Source organism: Marmota marmota, unplaced genomic scaffold (assembly GCF_001458135.2).
Source record: "Marmota marmota marmota unplaced genomic scaffold, marMar, whole genome shotgun sequence".
Lineage (NCBI taxonomy): Eukaryota > Metazoa > Chordata > Mammalia > Rodentia > Sciuridae > Marmota > Marmota marmota.
The window spans coordinates 1,678,732-1,685,559 of record NW_026000185.1 but is presented as its reverse complement, the minus strand read 5'-3'; positions in this window follow the sequence as shown (position 1 = coordinate 1,685,559).

Below are 6,828 nucleotides of genomic sequence, written 5' to 3'. Positions count from 1 at the left end.
AGAGGGGGAGAGAGAGGGGGAGAGAGGGGGAGAGAGAGGGGGAGAGAGAGGGAGAGAAGGGTCTCACGGAGGCTCCTGTAGCTGAGCAGGGGAGTGTACCCATGGGAGACTCGTGGCCGACTCAGAATCACGTTGTGGGAGAAGGTCGGAAGGGTCCAGCCAGGGCCGGGGTCAGGAGAGGCAGATATTCTTGAGTCCAGGCCAATGAAGAACCCACAGGCCGCATCTTCCCAAAAATGCAGGATCAGTTTAGCCAAAGGATGAGCCGATGCCGCCTCCATTTCTGCTTGGCTCTGGGGCGACGACCGACCGCAGAACACCTTGGAGAAAGGTGCCAGCCTCCAGGTTCTCTAATTCCATTTCTAAAATAGCTCTGAAGCCTTTGCCTGCTCATGGCAGGATAATTAAAACTAATGAAGTGAATTTAGGGGTGTGCATCGGGGCTGAGCCGGGAGTCTGCTGGTGATTACAGATGCGCTGGGCCCTCGGCAGGTGATTGTTGAGCGACCCTCCTTCATTTGTATTCATAGAGGTGAGGAGCGGTTTCCTGAGGCTGGTAAACCTTGCAGAGGCACCGCTCACTCGTTAGGTTTTAGCATTTGGAATTCTTCACTACACCTGAAGAGTTCTGGGGTTTTACCCACTGGTTACAAATGACTAAGCATGGGACATTCTGTCCTATGTGCTTATTCTGCAAGTAACGGATTTGAGAGATGGGACCTGAGAGAGAGGAAGGGCAGGATGGAGAGGGAAGGAGAGCGATTCATTTGTGTTCATATCTGTAAGTGTTGATTGAGCCCCTATTAGGTGCCAGACCCCTTGATGCACCAGATTTGTGTCCAAGATACTGAGGATCAATAAACAAAACGGACAAGGTCTCGCCTTTCCTGCACTTACTGTTCTAGTTGGTGGAAACAAAACCAGGAAGAATATTGGGTGGTAAACCCTGTGCAAGGATAGAAATAGATGGGTCAGAGGGCGCCCGGTGGTCAAGGTTGAGTTCTAACCCGAGATCCAGTGACGCAAGAAGGAAACAGACCCGTAAAAGCAGACAGGAGACCCTCTGAGGTTAAGGGAGCCCTTGTTCCCACTGCAGCGAGGTGTGAGCCTGTGCGCCTGGGCAAGGCTTCGGGAGGGGAAGGGTTAAGCCTCTGTTACCAGTCCCCGGGGGCCATTAGGGGCTTGTGGTTGGGGAGCAGATCTCCTCTGTTCTCAAAGTTCTCCTTGATGTTCATCGGGAATACTTCCAGGAGGTGCCAGCAGTGCCCGGTCAAGACAGGAGGGTGGCTTGGATCACCCTGGCGGAGATGGAGCGTTGGGAGTAGCCAGCCGCTGACTTGAAGGGTCAGGTTGGCTGATGAGAACAGAGGAATTGAGTGGCCTTCCCGGGGTGCAGGAAGGAGGCCTCGCCAAGTCCTTCAGGGTTGTGCCCGAGTGGCTAAGAGATGTTGGTGCCGTGTCCCAGGTGGAGGGACCTGGAGGAAGAGCAGATGGGAGGGGCGGCCTGGATGTCAGTGTCCAGGGCCAGCTGCCATGACATCAGATGTGTGTCAGTCAGACAATGGAGTAGAGAAACTCAGACAGAGGGACGGTGACATGGCTCAGTGGAGGTGAAGGGGACAGAAGGAAGACTCAGGGTGGAGTGGAAGGTCCTTCTGGCCACTTGGCTCCAGAGCCTGGACCTCACTCTGTGTTAGCACAGGATTGAACACATCCTAAGGGACCCCAAACCCACAGGGCTGTGTCCTTGCTCTTGTTCTTGTCACCAAGTCCCACTGCCAATTACCAGTCTGCTCCCACATCCCTTGAGGAGGGACAGTGGGTGTGTGGCCCCCCGCAGCCATGTAGCTGGTGTGGCTGCAGCGGGAACTCCCCTGTCTGCCTCCATCCTCCGGGTGAAGTCCACTGTCTCCCGTGCCCCAGTGAGAGGACGTGGGATGAGCTCAGCCCGCCCCTCCACCCCGCCCACCCCCGGTGAAGACTGCCTCGTGGGCACAGGAACCACAGCGGCGAGGTGTGTTCGGCACCAGCCAAGTGCCCACACAGGGCTAAACTCAGCATAGGGAGGAGAAGGACGACAAGGCAGAGCAGGAAACTTCTGATTCATTCTGTTTCCAGCCTGACATGCAGGAGGCCATCGTGGGCAGGACAATTACGTCGCAATATGGCCCAGCTAAGCGTAAGAGTTGTTCTAACGGGAAGGTCAGGAAATCCAATGGCAAACGTTGGGGGGGGTGGAATGAGGTCCTGGAGGCGAGGTCTAATTATCCTGGTTGTGTCAATTTCAGAGCCGGTGGCTGGCCTCAGAGATCCCATGTCCCCAGGCTCTAGTGAGATAGTCATTTAATAATAGAAGGAATCGTCGGGAGCGTTTATAACAGCTTGGCTCTGGGGCTGCACGCCACTCGGCGGGAAGGTGGAGGCGTGGGTCTCTCTGCACCTCTGCTCTGGGCACGTGAATGCCCGTGAGGGTTGGCTGCTGGTGGGGTCCCCGGGGGCGCTGGCTGTCCCCCCCCCNGCACTTCAGTGAGGGCTGCTGCTTCTGAGGTGGAAGGGAGCCGGTGACGAGTAACTCCCGGTCCTCAGGGACGTGGGAGCACAGCGCCGGGGAGGGCCTAGAGCTGGAGAGACGCACCCACTCCTTCAAGGGAAAGGGCAGATCCCCCGGGGCCACCTGAGGAGACTCGGCCACCGCAGGCTCGTCCCACTCTGGGACCTTGGGCATCCATCTCAGACCTCAGACTCCTAAGCCAGCAGTCTCCTCTCCTCCATCCCTAGGAACGCCTCTTATTTATGTACTGGGGACTGAAACCGGGGTCCTTAATCACTGAGCTACACCCCAACCCTTTTTTATATTTTAGTTTGAGATAGGGTCTCGCTAAGTTGCTGAGGCTGGCTTTGAACTTGAGATCATTCTGCCTCAGCCTCCGGGGCGGCTGGGATCACAGGTGAGCGCTACTGTGCCCGGCTCCATCCCTCTCACCTCCTGCAGGTCGGATGTGGGACGCAGGGTGGGAGGGCTGGGGGGGAATGATCCCAGATGGTGCCCCAGGGGCCCCCCATCCACGAGGCCCTGATTCTAAGCTCCCTCCCTCCCTGCCTTATTCCCACTGACTTAAAAACCATTTCCTGATACTGTGGGATTTAGCATATTCAGGGACTTCAGGATCTGGTCCAAGTCCCCTCCAACACAGGGTCCTTCACTGTCATCCCCTGAGGGGGATGTCCTTATTCTTGACCACTTCTCAGGCAGGGATTCTCAGACAGGGATGACTTTGCCCCCTATCCTTCAGGGGACATGTGGCAATATTTGGGGATCTTGGCCCATCTCAATCCAAACCCTACCTAGCCACTGCTTCATTGTTGAAATATGCCTATGCCGACAGCCTCAAAATCATCGAATTCCCATGACCCGGAGCCTGTGAGCACCTTAGGAACTCCAGTGCTCATCATGACAGACGCAGAGTAGGACTTCTGTCCACTAGAGGAAGGACGGTGCTGGCATCTCAAGTGAAGGAAACGCCACGCAGGTCACCAGCGACCAGGGCTCCCGGTGGATGCTAATGAGCAGGATCTGGGGCGTGGCCATGAGCCCTGCAGGAGCGAGATCCCTGGTTGACCATGCGTCAAGTGTCCCTGATGTTCTGTCCCTTGCCCTCAGATCTTGTCCTTATTGTGTGTTTGTGAGGCTGTAAGATGTCACTGGTTGCAGGATGAGAGACCTCTTCTTGGCCCTCGGTGGGGGCACAGAACCAGGAGGCTGAGGTGGCACCAGATTGGCGTGACAGCCGCTTCCCGAAATGTCAACACCAGAAGGATGCATTCTAAAAGGACCACCCTTTGGATTACCTTTTTAAAAAGAAGGGTGGTTTGCTGAGACATCAGTGATCTCCAACGTCTTCTGTTTGTGGGGCCCACTAGAGTTTTTAGAGCATTTCTCCACAATGTGCATTTGTTTTCCTTTTTATAAGTCACAAACATGAACTACTGCATCTACGTGTTATGTACATTATCCAACAGATATAAGAATGGAGGCTAAACGGGCCATGATACACACTTTCTATACGCATGCCAATAAGGGGCAGGAGGGGAGTGAACCTCAGAGGTCAGAGCTGACCCTGAGTGGATCGAAGGGAGGACAGCCACTCCCCCTGCCCTTCACCTGCAGTCAAGGTCGTGTGCTGGGTTGTCTTCTTCCTGTCGCGGTCAGCACCCAGCTTCTGCTCACTGACTTGTATTTTGCGCATGATGCACTGCAGCCAGCGTTACAGCGGACAGGCTCCCTGGACTAGGTGGTCCAACCATCCATCCCTCCAAAGAGGAGCAGAGAGGGCAAGAGGCTGGGCGGAGGCTCTGTCATGCACTTGTTAGGGGCTGAGAGGACACCACAACCTGGATCTCTGGCTCTTTGCTTGCCAACAGATCAGTTGGGAAAATGCTGTTTTAGGTCAAATGATTTACAAGAGTAACCTGAGCTCAGGACCAGTGGGAAGACAATTTTTTTGCTTTCTTTTAAATTATTGGGAAATGTGTTTAATATGAAGTGGGTGAATATGAAGGTCCTGCCATGAGTTTCACTGGGTCCCTCCAAGATCCGCACATGGATTCCTCCCTCCTGTAAATTAGAACGTGATTGTGTTTGGATACAAAAGTTTAAAAGAGGTGACTTAGTTAGAATTAGGGCCACAGGGTGGGACTTGATCCAATCTGATAGATGTCCTTATGAAAAGAGGCCGTCTGGACACAGACACCGGGGAGCGTGTGTACCGAGGAGACGCCACGTGAGGACCACACAGGAAGGCAGCCGTCTGCAAGAGGCCGCAGATTGAAACCTGTCCCACGGACATCTTGGTCTTGGACTTCCAGCCTGCACAACTGTGCAAAAACAAATGTCCCTTAATTAAACCGGCCAGTCTTCGGTGCTTTGTGATGGCTGGCAGACCAAGACAGCCCCTTTCACTTCTGTGACAAGGCCCTGGTAGTGTCTGTCTCCCCGTGCCTCAGTCAGCTCCCCTGAACACTGGGTGGTGCAGACAGAGATCAGCTTCCACGTACACATAATAAACAGGAGCTAATAGGAGTTAGGGCCCAGCTGAGCCGTGGGTGCTCCAAAGCGGTGCTGGGAGTTATCCCTGGGGCTGCTGGAGCCACGGCTGGGTGGGGGCTGCCAGGAGTGCTCAGATGGTGGCGCCGTGTCACTTCCTGTCTCACAGGAAGTGCAGAGAGCAGGAGAGGAAACCAGACCCATGGCAGGAGATGTGGGCCATGAGTCTCATCCCTGCCAGCCGCCTCCTTTGTCATCTTGTCAATCCAGGAAGTATTTTTAGCTCCTACTCTGCACCAGGCGCCACACGGTGGCCCGGGCCCTGGTGGTGAGCTCGGCAGACATGGCTGCCTTCCTGCTCACGGAGCTCCGGGTCCGGGTGCACTGTGGGTCTCTGCATCCTCCAGGTCTCAAACTGCCTTCTTCCTTCAAACCGGAGCGAGGCGAGGAGACAGCAGGCTGCTTCTTCCAGTGTTTTCCTTTGTTTCCGTCCCTGACAGCCATACTTCACGTCTGACAGGGGAAATGATTCTTCTGGACAGTGACAAATTCATGAGTTTTGACTATTTGTGAAGTTCCCTAATTAATTCTTTATAGACTTCTATTGGCAACTAAATTTGTGTTTTGAGTTAGGGATGGGCGTTCAGATGAACTGCCACTGAGCACGGCGCCACTCACGCTCCCCGGCTCCGCCGTTCATCTCCTGCTCACCAGCCAGCAGGCAGCACCGCCGTCTCCTGGTGACGCTCAGCAGGAGTTACCATGGCACACGAGACAGCGCCAGTGCCGGCCTGTCGTCACCGAACCCCTGGGCCATCTCTCCAGCAACCTGGCAGGGGCTCCCGTGCTCTCTCCGCACCGCGGGGGTTACTTTTTAATGACTTTATTTTCATGGGTGGCTTGGCATCTGCACCACCATCAAGAGCTCCATGTGGAGAAGCAAATTGAGGAAAGGAGCTACAGTGTGCCTTAGTCCAGAGAGAGAAGGAGAGAGAGAGAGAGAGAGAGAGAGAGAGAGAGACAGACACACATAGGGAGACACACACCAGTGGACTCAAAGAAGGAAAGAAGGTCACTGTGTGTCAAGTGCGTGCTCTGAGCGGGGCGTGGTGCTCGGGAACCCAGCTTCACTGCCTTATTTATTCTCAGCATGACTCTGTGAACAAATGTCATGGCTTCCCCGGCTTTTCAAGTGCAAAACTGAGTTAGGTTAAATAAAGGCCCAAGCAAGCGCACAGTTCTTCAAGTGAGGGGCCAGTTGGGAGATTCACGAGAACTAGGAAAGAGAGACGGGGAGGGTGACACAGACACAGGAAGAGATGGATGGGAGGCAGCAGAGTCTGGGAAAATACAGAGATGGAAAGATGTGCAGAAGGGGACTGAGGCAGTTGACCTACAGAAAAAGAGATGAGAGAGAGAGGGAGAGAGAAAGATAAGGAAACGGGAGTATTTTTGCAAATATTATTCCATGGAAGACCGAAATATCTGGGGGAAATGAGAGCCAGGGTCGTATGATTATCAAATTACCAAGCTCCAGCCATTTTCTAAACCAGGCTCACATGACCGTTCACGTTGTCGAGATGCTGAAAGGGGCTAAATGACGAACGGTGGGACACACAGTCGCATTCGGAGACCAGGTGCGTATTCAGCACTCTGACCCCAGCGCGTTTCTCCCAGGGCGGGAGGTCAGCATGGCGTTCTGCAGGGCTTCGAGGTGGGGGAAGGAGGGACGAGGGGTGGAAGGAGAGGTCATCCGAGTTCCTTTCACACCCGCCCCCCCCCAG